Below are 13,757 nucleotides of genomic sequence, written 5' to 3'. Positions count from 1 at the left end.
CAATGCAAAGTGCTCTGTTTACTTCACTTTACTTGGACTTTTTTTATAGGTTCTAAGAAGCCGCTGAATGTGTGTGTATCTGTGTGTATGTGTGTGTGTGTCTAGGGCAGAGTTCCTCGACATTGGCCCTCGTGACGTTGTGAGCCAGGGAAGTCTTCATCAGGGGAGGCGTTGTAGGAGGTGTAGGAGGTGGAGCAGCATCCCTGGCCTGTGGCACCCCCACCCCAGTTGTGATATCCACCCAAGTGTCTAGGCACTGCCAAATGTCCCCTAGGGGACACAATCACCCCTGGGGGACAATCTGTCAAGAAGGACATTGTAGAAAGATGTCCTAGAGACTCTGGCAGTAGTCACAGGGTGGTTGGAAGAGAAACCACAGGAGGAGGTGGCTGGTTAGGAAGCAGATGCCGTGGGCCAGGGTGCGTGTGTCTGGTGCGCTGGCAGAGAAGGCTGGCAGGCGGTGGGAGGTGGTCCAGCCAAGGTGGGCAGAGCTTGGAGGCGACAACTTGGATGACAGGAGACAGCAGACAGTCACAGATGGGCACCGGCCAGTGTCTAGGAGAATCATCACATCATTGTCCAAACATGTGTCTATCAGAACTTGGGAAACCTGTGGGTGAGTTTGGTCAAGAGTTTGAATTTTAATACCCTTGTAGGACAAGAGAGGTTGGGAACTACACCATTATCTCTAGTTTGTAAATGGAGAAAGTAAGTCAAAGAAAGATGAGTCCATGCCTTCTGAGTGAAGACCTGAGTCCCTAACAGAGCTCATGCAAGAAGGAAGGCTGACTCCCCATCAGAGCACACAGTGCATTGTCAGCTGAAAGGACTTGTATTTGTTTTGTTGCCAAGTAGGATGACACCAAAAATGGATTTCATTGTCCTCTCCTTTCAAAAGTGCTTCAGTGACACAGAGCCTTGCCCATGGGGAAGAGGAGACTTGGTCTTTGCAGCAAGCAATGAAAACTTGAGCTGTTGTGGCATCTGGAAGTCATTTGCCAGTTGGAGGAGGAGCAGCTTCCCACGGATGAGGTGGAATTGAAGCCCCGTCGGTCGCTAATTCTGTCACAGCCAGGTCAGCAGCCCTTAAGCAGGTACCCTCGGGGGCATCTTCCAGGAAGCCCCTGGAAGGTGGAGATAGGAAAGGAGAGGACCAGTAAGCTCCAGCCAGGACAGGAACACTGTGGGGTGGCCCACTGTGTCACCAGCACTGCGCTAGGGAGCCCGGAGCACACAGAAGGCCACATGGTCATCACAGCCGGGGGTAGATAGACACAGGGCCCCACTACTGGTCCAGAAACATGTGACGGGCTAAGATGTTGGCCTCTTGCCCCCTTCAGCTTCTTGCTAGAGTGGCCTGTGTGGCGCTGACCCGGGCACTCAGTTGCATTCCGGGTGCCCACCCTCTGCAAAGCACCACGGACGTGCCGGAGCTACAGAAGGAGAGAGAAGGCGGCACAGAAGCTGCGAAGTAAAAGGGCTGCGGACTCAGCACGGAAACGCTGGCCTTCCCCGCTCTCCTGCTGCTGCTGCCCCCCTAGCACCTCTGTATGCGACTTGCCTGGCCTTGCCTCCACCAGGAGGCCTTCCCAGGTGCACCAGGTGCTCAGCGTCCTGCCCCAGCACAGGGTGCTCTGCTCATCTGTGTGCAGATTAGTTTCTCCACTGAGACTCTCAGCTCCTGAGGGCGCGGGGCTCCACCATATGCATTTCTGCTTAACCCACAAGACCGGAGTCAAATAACTGTAAGCCAAGCCGCCACATGTGTGTGCAGAGGAAGGCGGGGCCCCCCAGATGCTCTCCATCTCCCCAGGTCTCTGCCTCTTGCTTTGCCCACTGCTCTGGGTGAGTCTGTGCTGGTGGACCTGCCGCCATGTCCCTTGTCCCCCCACCCTCCGGCCCCTCAGCCTTTGAATGTATGCAGCCCAGCTAACAATGAGCCCTCCCTCCTGGATGCTGCAGACACCGAATCTCTTCGCATCCCGGGGCTACCCTCCCACGAAGAAGATGACGTTTTCGTAGAATATGTGAACAGTTCTGGGCCTCTCCCAACTGCCCCGGTTGGGCTGTGCCTTTGCAGAAGGAACAAGCTCACTGCAAGAATATTCTGGGTGTGAGCTCTGGCGTCATCCTTAGAGCGCAGGGTCTGACTGCGATCAAAAAGCTACACTGCCCACCTTTTGTGTCTTTCTTCAACTTTTTCAATTCAGAGCACTTCACAGGGTGCCCAGGACATACTAAATGCACAAGAAACTCACTCAATTGAATTCATGGACCTAATTTCCTTCATGACTTAAGTTTGGTGGGAAATAAAACAGTATTGGCTGTGGGAAATAGTGGGTCCATTTTACATTTGTATCTATTGACTTCGGAGTTTATTGAAGCTGGCCAATGGGTCCTATTTTCAGTGGCTGTAAAGAGGCAGTTCAGGTCCTCCAACCCAATAAGGCTGTTTGATCCAATTCAAGGAGCCCGGGCAGAGAGTGGGGATCGGGGAAAGGACGGTGGCAGACATTGAGTTCGCACTCGCAGTCTCAATTACGGGAAGCCAGGCGTGGCCACAGCGGTCGGGTGGGCTGGATGCCGTTAGCCCGGGAGCTCGAAAAGAGAGCAGAGGTGAAATCCAGGAAGAAGAAGAAGAGGGAGTAAAAGTTGAGTCAAAGCTAATGAAGTGTCTGGGCTCATGAGACGGCTCTAGGCACGAGGTCACGGGACAGTGACTGGTACCCAGAACTAGAGGTGCAGGGGCTGGCTGGGAGACCGAGCCAGGAGCTACTGGGCAGAAACGGAGGGGGTTTCCCTGGGCAGCGGCTGGTGGCCAGGAGAGCCTGAGCAAGGGTCAACTAGAAGTGAGAGCCCAGGGTGGGCTGGAAAACCCGGGCAGGCTTCCAAAGACTGGAACAAAACCAAACGTGCACGGACAGGAGGAAGTATTGATCAAGTGTGGTTTATACACTGCGACAAGCAAAGGACAAAGTGCAGCTGTAAAAACACGGTAGAGTCCCCCAAACAGTACACTGAGCAAAAGAACGAGAACACGTTGTCCTGGCCGGCCGGCTCAGCTGGTTGGAGCATTGTCCCGCGCACTGGAAGTTGCAGGTTCGGTCCCTGGTTGGGGCATGGACAGGAAGCAATGGATCAGTGTTTCTCTCTTCTCTCCCTCTCTCCTTTCCTCCTCCCCACCCCCATCTCTTTCTCTAAAATCAATGAACATTTCCTCAATGAGGATTTTTTTTTAAAGACAGAAAGAATGAAGACACAGAACTCGTACCTCAGTGTAATTCCATTCATTCAGAAACAGGACTGTCCTTTTTAGGTTTTAAACACGCAGGCGGTAAAACTGTAAAGAAAGAAGACAACGGTAAATTGCCTCTTGAGGAGGGGCTGTGGGGGTGGTGGTCTCTTTCTTCCCCTGGCTGTTGGTAGCAGAGCGCGTGCTTTATATTCGGTATTTAAATTGCCCACATATATCTGTGCACTTTCCTTTTTCAATGTCCTGTTTGGTAACTTTCTTTCAAATCAACAAAAGAAATCATACGAGGTAAAATCTTACAAGCTGTTCTCTTGCAAAAGGGGTCCAGACATGGCTTTGCTGGCCAGCTGTAATGCCAGTTTGGCAGACTCCCCATGAGCAACACCTGCAGGCTTCTTGGCACATGTTTTCAATCAGCACACATACCAGGAGCTGCCTGCGATGGGCTGAGCACAGGGGTAGCCACTGGCGGTCGGGAAGGTCCCTTGCTCCCAAGGCGTCCTGTGAAACCAGAGAAGTTATGTGACATGCAATGCTTCCCTCTGCTAGGCTTTCTGGAAGCTCAGAGCCGGTTTGCCCTTTTGGTAACTTTCCTTGAGGCTGATTTTTGTATTTAATTATAATTCTGTCTTCTCACTTTACCTTTTGCTTTGTTGTAAGAGCTAAGTTTTCACTCCCTTAGTTTTGAGGATCTGCCACATTTTGCAGAAAGCCACTTCCAATTTTTTTGGTGGTGGTGAGAGAAAATGAATAAATGAAGAAGCCGGAAGCTCCTCTCCTGCTCCTGCCCTGCCCCTCCGTCCCCGCCTCTGTCTTCCCGGGGTCGCGGCACCCTGTCTGTCTCCCTCTGTAAATCTCCACCCGGGAGGCAGTCCCCCACACTTGAGATACTTTGGGCACACTGTTCCTTTCATTCTTGTCACATTTTCGAGTCCCTCGGAGTCAAGCGATGGACAGGTACGCGGAGCTGTTTTTCTCCTCAGCCCTGACCAGCGGAGTCGTCAAAGAATCCGCACACGTGAGCTGCGAGGCCAGAGCAAGACCCGAGTTACTCCTGGCTTTGCCAGCTGAGTACCTCCATCACCCCAGTGACCGTGGCTGGAGAGGGGCCTCCCAGCAGAACTACATTTTAATTTACCATTTTAAACACCCTGATCAGCTCTCAGAACACACTTGGCTTTGCTAGAAGATAGTCTGGGAGGAAGCATATGTCAGCGGACCGGGACTGCCTGGTGACTTTTGCTGGGGAGAAGGTGTTTCACATGCTGCCCCGTGATGCAGGCGCAGACGGGACCCCGAGGGCACAGGGCACCTGCGCCGTGGGCCTTGGTCAGGGCTCACTCAGCTCTGCAGGGCACCTCCCACGGGGGCACTCGGGACGGGGCGAGGGCTGTGGGCGGCAGGCTTTCTGGTTCCCTTAGGTGATAAACCTGTGCAGGCATCTGAGACATGTGACCGGGCCAAGGATCCTATTCCCTTGGCCACTCATTCATGTCAGCGTGACAGCCACAACCTGGAAGAGTGTCCACCAGCAGTGGAAGAGATAAATGAATTTTAGGGTATTTATACAGTGGATGGTGATCAGATGAGGACAGAGATGTAGCAATGAGTGCGTGCAAAGACGTGGGTGGGTCTGACAGCCATGGTGTTGAGTGAAGAACATTGACTCCGTGCGTCCCATGATCCCGTGTATACCTGAAGCTCAGGAACAGGCACAAGTGATCTGTGGTGATAGCTGTTAGGCTAATGGCTGGATTGGGGGAGTATTGATGAGGAGGGGAAATGAAGGTACTTTTGCGGGATCTGGAACCATGCAAAAACGTACGAAGCTATACACTTAATGTCTATGCAGTTTCCTGTTAGATAGGTTACCCCATTCACAGTTATTAGACTATTATTGACTCTTTTCCACATGATGCCCATTACATCTCCCTGACTAACTTCATAACTGGCAGTTTCTTAATTATTAATCCCTTCGCCTTTTGCCACCCTCTCCCCAAAGCTCTCGCATCGGGAATCATCAATTGATTCTGTATCTGTGAGTTTGTCTCTGTTCAGTCTGTTCATTTCTTTTGTGTTTTAGATCCTAAATGTAAGTAGGTTACATGGTACTTGTGTTCGTCTGTGTGACTTGTGTCACTTAGCATAATGTCCTCTCGGTTTATTCATCCCTATTGTCCCAAATGGGTTTTGTTCTTTTTTATGGCTGAGAAATATTCCATTGTATATATTTCTTTATTCATTTGTGTATCAATGGAAAGTAGTCTTTTGATTGGAGCATTTCAACCATTTACATTGATAGAAGTTATTGATAGGTGTGCAAGCTGGGTGAGGGGAGGATCAATGACAAAACAATGGGTTCTGCTGGCACTTCTGTGTGGGAGAAAGCTGCTCCCCAGCCCTGACTCTGAAGCCAGACCATGTGGTTCCTCCCTGTATGTCCCTGACACTCTCCAAGCTCCTGCCCCAACACTGGAGCTCAGAGCAACTGAGTGTGCCGGTGAGTAAATCCCTGCACGGGCCCCTTGAGGGGAAACTGAGGCTGCAGCAAGCAACTGGGACCCTGGGCTGAGGAGCATCAGTGGGGCTGGGACCCCTTACTCATCATCGCTCCTGCCAAGGGGACCCCTGCAGCCTGCATACCCCCCATCGTCTCTTAAGTGCCACACGGTGGGTGTGGGGCCCGTGCCTTCCGCATCGCCAGCCCTCCTACCTGCGTTTCCTCGTGGCTTCTTCTGAGTGTCCTTCACTGTATAGGACTTGTGTTCAGCTGGTCTTCAGGCCGTTCCCGAGGGGTGTTGTTCTGCAGTTTAGGTGTAATTTTGAGGTGGTACCGGGGGGTGTGGTGCGGGGGGTGAGCACAGCACTTACCTACTCTGCCGTCTTGATGAAAGGTTCTTCCCTGTAATCTATTTGTGAACAAAATCCCATCCTTTGTCTGTTAGTTTTGTTGTGGAATTTGCTGGCTGCATCCCATGGTGTCATTTCCCATGTTTCTCTGTCGCTTGTGGTCCCTACAAACTGGTAGCTCCGGGAAGCTCTTCAAAGTGCACATGTCCAGAGCCCGCCCTAAAGTGTGTTCAGTGGGCCTGGTGGGGGTGCTGGGAGTCTCTCCTTTTCCTGAGCTCCCCGTGTGGGTCTGAGTCTGTGTGCCTCGTGTCTGGGCACTGCCAACCCGCCTGAGTGCCAGTAGCCAATGTCAGCCTTGGTTACAGCACGTATCAGACACAGACAGGAGGGATCCCGTCTCCAGGGGTGGGCAGTGGGGTGGTCACTGAGGGAAGATGCATTAGCTGTCTTTTGTAGGTTAACTGAGATTCCCATTGGGAACTTTTGGGGGGCCCCAGTGCGTGTGCCTCCGTCCTCTAACCCAGCTTAGGAAAAGTCCTTATGTGACCAGGACCTTCCCTGGCCTGAGGGTGTGTGTCGGGGGAGGAGCCACAACAGTCTCCCTGCAGTGGCCCCTGAGGACAAGTGTGCTGTCCACAGGCAGGGTGACGGCAGCCCCGCCCAAGGGCCACAAGCTGCTGACAGTGCCCCCCAAACCATGGCTCGTCCTTGTCTGCTGATATCGCCCCTCCCCCACGCCCCCCACTCCCCAGGCCTGCCTGTCGCCTTACCTGCAGAGACGCCCACTGCTACCAGCCAGCACCGCCCTGCCACGGCCCACGGCAGTCCGAGTGGCCTCTGCATCTTGTCCCTCACACCACGCCACCACCCTGTTCTAAGCCCACCCAGACCTCCCGGGCCACTTAGGACAAGATCCACACTCCTCTCCCTGGGTGACAGGGCCCATGTAGTCTCTCTCTGCTACCTCCCCCGTCAGGTCTTCACTCTCTCCCCGCTCCTGGCCTCACCTGGCTTTTCTGGGGGTCCTGGATCAGGCCGGCCGCATTGCTGCCTCAGGGTCTTTGCATTTGCCACCTGGCCCTCCAGGAATGCTCTTCCCCCCAGCTCCTCACGTGACCCATCACTCACGTCTGCACTGAACATGCACCTCCTCAGAGGAGCCTTCCCTGACCACCTCGTGTAACTAGACCCTCCCTAAGTCTCCCTATTCTGCTCCCGAGACACCCGCTGGGGGCTCCCCGAGTTACCACAGACGGCTTCAAGGAGTCTCGTAGTTTGTGTTGGTGGCCGCTGGCAATGACGCGGGGCAGGAGTCCATCTGGTAGACCGGGGGGGCCCTGCTAAGGCCCCCCTGCACTCTCTGCTGCTGGATTCTGCTGGACTCAGAGGGCAGGCTGGTGTTTCTTCTGCCCAAGCAGGAGGTGTCGAGGATGACCAGAGAAGCACAAGGCTTCCTGCCCGGTCGGCTTCAGCCCTGGGACGGCCAGCGGTGTCTCCCGTGGGAACCTCGGTGTGTGAGGCTCCCTGCCCAGGGCTGTCAAGGTGGAAGGAGCTGGCTGAGGAAGGCTCAGACGCAATGGCTCAGGTTGTGATGGCCAGCGGTGAGCACAGGGGTGACTGAGAAAAGGGACATTGGCTGTCCTGGGCCATGAAACTTTTGTCCCTTGTGCAGAGTGCCTCAGCCAGCAAGCTTGTGCGGGCTCAGATGTTTGCCCCGCGCTCCAGCCGCTGACGTTTGGCACTGGAGCAGCCGAGGGGTTCGTCCGACTCTTCCTCGGGATGGCGTCTCTTCATGGCCCGTCTGGCTGGCTTGTCCGCCACCCCGTGCGCTGGGGGGAGCTTCTGGTGGCTCAGCTCCTTGTACCCGTGCTCCAGCCGCTGACGTTTGGGACTGGGGCAGCCGAGTTCTTCGTCCGAGTCTTCCTCGGGATGGTGTCTCTTCATGGCCCGTCTGGCTGGCTTCTCCGCCACCCCCTCGGCTGGGGGGAGCTTCCGGTGGCTCAGCTCCTTGTACCCGTGCTCCAGCCGCTGACGTTTGGGACTGGGGCAGCCGAGTTCTTCTTCCGAGTCTTCCTCGGGATGGCGTCTCTTGAGGGCTCGTCTGGCTGGCTTCTTTGCTGGGGTGGCCAAAGCAGGGTCCCCAAAGCATCGATAGCCACCAACCAGGGAATATGTCTCTCCATGCCAGCCCACCTGGGTGTGTCCACTCATTAGGTAGGGGACATGGTAGCGACCAGGTGTAGAGCCATAGATGCGAGGCACACCTGTTGGAAAGAGATCAGAACTGACCCCTCACTTGTGCTGTATGTTGTCCTGCCGGGACGTCCCTTGTCCCGTGTCTCTCCCAGGCTCTTCCTGAAGCCTTCTCAGCTGCTTGGCACCCCAAGCACAGCCTCGGCACTTCACTTCACGTCCCTTAGAGAGGGGCTGCTGGGGGCCTAGGGCAGCAGCAGACCAGAATATCTCCCCCATTCCCAGAGAAAACAGAACCCGGAAATAATTGCAAACTGGGTGCCCCCTAATCTCTCCCACAACAGAGAAATAATTTCTTACAACCTGTCACTTTGAGGCTTTAAGGAAATAAAATCCTTCCAAGTTTTGGGAAAAAAATAATTTAATATAAATTTGTTTCAGAACCCCCTTCTGCCCTGGCAACTCCTCGCAGGCCCCATTGGTGCTGATTTTTCAGCCACACTGAACGCTAGTCCTCTGATAGTTTTATCGAGATGAGAAAAAGGCCACATGCTCGAACAGTTACCAGGAGGCTCAGAACCGCATTCTGGGTACCAAGTGTGGGCTTCCATCAACCCAACAGCCTTCTGGGAGACCATTTCCTCAGCCCTCAGTCTCAGAATCACTTCATCACTCCCTTGGGTCTTTCGTTCTTCCCATGGGTCAAGCGCCCCCATTCCCCCCAGTACTCAGCAGCTCAGTCTGGGACGTATCTGAGGGGGCCCCTGTGGATGTGTACATGACAGCACAGTGAAGGTGACTGGGTTTGAAAGAACCGTCCAAACTTCTTTTTCAAACTTCTTTATTTATCATGAGCCGATGAAAATGTACTTGACTTTGCTAAGAGGCCAACCAGTAAAGGGTTTGAATGGAAATATCTTGTAGCCCAAAGGGGGAGGCTACATCAATAAGATGAGGACCTTTCTGAATACTTGCCCAGGTATGACCTTGTAGTTGTCCTCAGTGGTGAGCAGGACACTGTGGGTCTCTGATGGGGACCCAGGCCATTCACTGGCATTACTTAGAGTGAGGGTCGTTCTCAGGTATGAAAGAAAAGCCCCAGTGGATGTGCTTCTGTGTACACCAATCCCTCCTGTACAGATGCCCAGCTTAGACCTACCTGCTGCGCTATTCACCCAGGGGACTGCGGTCAAGTCACTTTGAATGGAAATGATGCGGTCAATCGACATCGTCTCTGTCTCTGTCTCTGTCTCTGTCTCTCTCTCTCTCTGGAGCAACCAAACAGGTTGGTGTCCGTTAGAGAAATGGTAGGAAAGGTTCTCACGTTTCCGTAGTTACCCTGGGATGCAGACCGTGAGGTCATCACTCCCCGGTGATGTCACTCATGGAATGTGTGGCTTGAGGCTCTCAGGGTTTCATGGAGAGCAGGCCAGGGGCCCAGAGGCACCCTGCCTGTGCCCTGGTATCTGGCCCTCCCCACCCAAGCCCAGGTCAAGGAGCCACGCCCTGTGGCGCGTAGGTGTGGACGGGCACAGCCCTGGTGAGCACAGGAAGGGAGGAGAAGCTCCACTGTGAGACGGGCAGGAGAAGCAAGATTGGCCCATGACAGCTGGGTTTCCGGCCCGGACCCTCCGCATCCCACAGTCGGAGAGGCAGCGGTTTGCATGGCCTACGAGCTAAGGAAGGCTCCTCGGGGGTGGGCCTGAAGGACCTGTGACCGCTGGGCCCGTGGAGAAGAGAGGGAAGACATTTCAGTTGGGAAGAGTAAAAGCAAAGACAAGCTCTTCTTGACCTCTTCTGGTCTCACACATCATAAGTGGCCAGCTCAATAAATGATCACAATTCGAACACTCCCATGGAACCACTACCCTCAACAGTTAATACACGTTAGAGGCCAGATATTCACATGTCCTTTCCACTCCCTGTCCCCTGCCTTCCCTCCAGAAGTAATCGGCAGCCCTTTTGTTACAGAAACAGGGGTGTTCCAAAAAACCCCAGAGTTTGCAGCTGGGGGATGGGGAGAAGGAAGCAGCTTTCAGAATGCCTCCACATGCCTGATGCCGGTGGCTAGTGTCTTTTTTTATGCAAAACGGCTTTAATGCATCCAAAGCCTCTGGTAGATGGGAGGAGTCTTGAACCAGGGAACGGTATGGAGAAAGCACACAGAACCTGCGTGAGGTTCTGTGAATGGTCAGAACTGGTTACCGCACCCACTGCATCAGAGGACGCAGTCAGGGATTTAAAAATAAGCGGCAGTCATTTTAGGCGGGCTGACTGTGCGGATTTAACTAAGGTTAAGGCGGACTGTGCGAATTGGACTAAGGCTGAGGCTGACTGTGCGGATTACAAAAGGACTAACTATACAGTTTACAAGGAGGCTGAGAATCCATGAGGTTCTGGATTAAAAGCTGGTGGACCCCATAACACAGACGAGGTCTCCCCAATCAGGATTGAATGATTGGCAGGTACTGGTAAAGCTGAACTGTGTTTGGAAAGTAGGGAAAGGGTTTCTCTGACTTTTCTAAAACTAGCCTGGTTTGGTGGGGGGGAGGCAAGGATATGTGTTTATGGGTGTTTTAAAGAACATAAGACTTAACAACAGAAATCCGCAAATAACTAAATCTATATAACTCTTAAATAAACTATTCTTTTTCTTTTCACTAAACTCTGGTATTGAGAGTTATAATTTTGGCGGCAGGCAATCGGGCCCCTAACTAAAGAGCCCGCGGGTTTGTTTTCAACTGGAGCAGCCCAGGGGTTCTGTAACAATTTGGCGACGCAGACGGGACATTAATAATTGCCCGTGGCAGGTCGACCCCCTTGAGAGACACCCTCTGAGGACGCCGACCGCCTAAGCACGCCAGTGTGGTGAAAAGAAAATAGAACTGAGAAGGGATTAGAGAAGTAAGATTGTTTGCTAAAACTTATTTCTGAAGTATTTCTGAAATAATGGCATCGTGGATACTAGATTTGTTTGTCCGATTAGGAGAATTCCTGGAAGTAATAGAACTATGGATGCCTGAGTGGTATATATGCTTTCTGGTCTTTGGGGTTTTTCTGGTTTTAGCCATTGTCATGTATGTCTGGGTCAATAAAAGCAGTTCTTGGCAAGCCCCTGAGTGCAGTCCACTGAAGAGAATTTTGGAAAATTGGGATATGTACTGTCGTTATCCTATGACTAAGAAAATGTTAATTTATTACTGTAACACTGTTTGGCCTGAATACATTCTGGATGGTAAGAAAAGGTGGCCTGTGAATGGTTCTCTGAATTACCTTATGGTTAATCAATTAAAGAATCAGAGAAGGAAAACTCTGACTCCAAAAAACCTCCGCTGCCTTGCGGCATACCTCTTCAGGGGAAAGGCTAAGGGAGTAAACCCCGACAGAAAATCCGGAGCCGGAGTCCCTAAGGCGGTTTGACGTTGTAGTCAACACCGGCAACTCCTGCAGCGCACCTGAAGCCAAGCTGTATTGACTCCGTCTTTCCCTTGGACCCTTCAGCTGCGAAGAGAGGGGGGGTCTGCTGCATGGGCAACAGCAGACCCTCCATATCACCCTGCCCAGGCTCTGTAGCTTCAGCTTCACTGGAGAGGACACTCCAGCGTCATCGCAAGATGTCGATTCAACACAGGAGGAGACAGATACCGTGTCACTCCCGAGTCGGACTGCACAGCCATTCTCGGCGGTGCAGATAGACTCTTAAGAAGCTACACCATCGTCTCTCGAGACGGACGGCTGCCTGCCGACATATAGTACTAATTACGTTTAGAATATAATTTTACTGTAGAGGCATCATTTTTGCTGCTGCTGTTGGCTGCTTTTACCCTTTTCTTCTTCCTCTTTTCTCCTCTGCCTTCCCTCTCTGTTCTTCACTGCTTTCTTTAAGCTACAATAAGTATTCAAGTTTCATGATCTCCATTACTTTTGATACTTTTTACAGATAAAAGAATATATTCCCTTAAGTTTGGGAATTAGCTTTAGTCTGTCTCTTACCATCAACCTAAACACACACACACACACACACATCTTTAATTCTCTTTCTTCGGTGATTTTTTTTTTCTTTCTATAGTATTTACCTTTTCCAGTACCAAGTTGCACGTGAAAGTCAGTTTCATCTAACGTTTAGGTAAGGCTCCAGTTCGAATCTGGGAAGGGAGGGAGGAGAACTGACAGCTGAGAGGCCTGGGATTCAGTAGGTCCTTGCTGCCCAGTCTGATCACCACTTTCTTTCTGTGGTTGGGCCATGGAGGTAAGAAGGCTGGTTTAGGTTCCCACGGAAGCCGGAAGCGGGTTGGACTCAGAAACTTCCATGGACCCACCTTCTCCCAGTACACATACAGGGTGGGGGAACCAAGAGCCGGAGGGGTCGGCCACTGGGCTGAAGTGAGGCTCCACCCAGGGCAGCTCTCCGCGCTGTCTGAAAGGAGGACCCGTGTCCTTAGAAAGCGTTAGAAAGAAGAGACGAGGAGGACCCCCACAGTCTCTCTCACAGGAGGAAATGCTCCCTCTCCTGAGCCTCACCCCCTCCCCTGCAGTATTTCTGTCCTGGGTCCCAAACGGGGTCTCTGGCAGTTCGAGGCCCCACACCTGAAGGACAGGGCCTGGGGAGAGTCACGGTGTCTCCCACCCCACCCCACCCAGGCGGCCGCCTGCTGCTCACACTCCCAGGTGCACATATTTTACAGGTGAAACAATAAAAGCAAACATTAAGCCATCTTAAGAAAAAATTAGGCACAAAAGGAAATGAGCAGCCTGGGAATATGAGTGGAAGAAGAAAGGGGATGAGACATGAGAACCGGCCACCCGGTTCTACCCCCGACACCTTCCAAAGCCCAGAACGTGGGACAAGAGTAATAATACCTAGTGATGGGGGGCTCCGTTTTCAGACATTATTTGCACCCACAGCCTGTCTTCAGGGGCATGGCTCGGTTTATCCAAGTGGCCGTGTTCCCGCCCCTCCTCTTTGCAGACGACCAGCAAGGAGGTTCTGAGGGAGCATGAGGTTCCCAGAGGCCGGGACCATGAGCAGGGCGTTTTCATTAGTAGGTGGAGATGCTGCGGGTGGAGGGGTGGGCGAAGGGAAAAGAAACCCTGAATTCCATACACGGAGATGAGTTGAGAACTGAGATGGACACCAGACTACAGAAGCTGGAATCAAGGACAGAGCTGAGCGGTTAGAAGCAGTCGCGGGTCCCGGGAAAGCATGGGCAGGTCTGCCGGCATTCCTAGAATCGTGGGGTGTGGCTAGTGCAGGGTGGGAGGGGTCAAGGGGAGGCCGGCCCCCAGGCCCGTTCCCCTCTGCGCCCCGCAGCCTGTCTCTGGAGCTGCTGCGCTGGGTGGCAGCTCCCCCAGCTTCCGCCCAGCAGCTGCTCTGTCATCAGCTCAGACGAAACGCACACCCTCCCTCCATAGTACACGTGTTGTTTTGTTGTTTCTAGGCACGAAGTATATGTAAGGAGAA

Source organism: Furipterus horrens, unplaced genomic scaffold, assembly GCF_987537825.1.
Source record: "Furipterus horrens unplaced genomic scaffold, mFurHor1.1.pri manual_scaffold_15, whole genome shotgun sequence".
In the NCBI taxonomy this organism is placed as follows: domain Eukaryota; kingdom Metazoa; phylum Chordata; class Mammalia; order Chiroptera; family Furipteridae; genus Furipterus; species Furipterus horrens.
The sequence above is the reverse complement of the archived record's forward strand: the minus strand, read 5'-3'. Positions refer to the sequence as shown.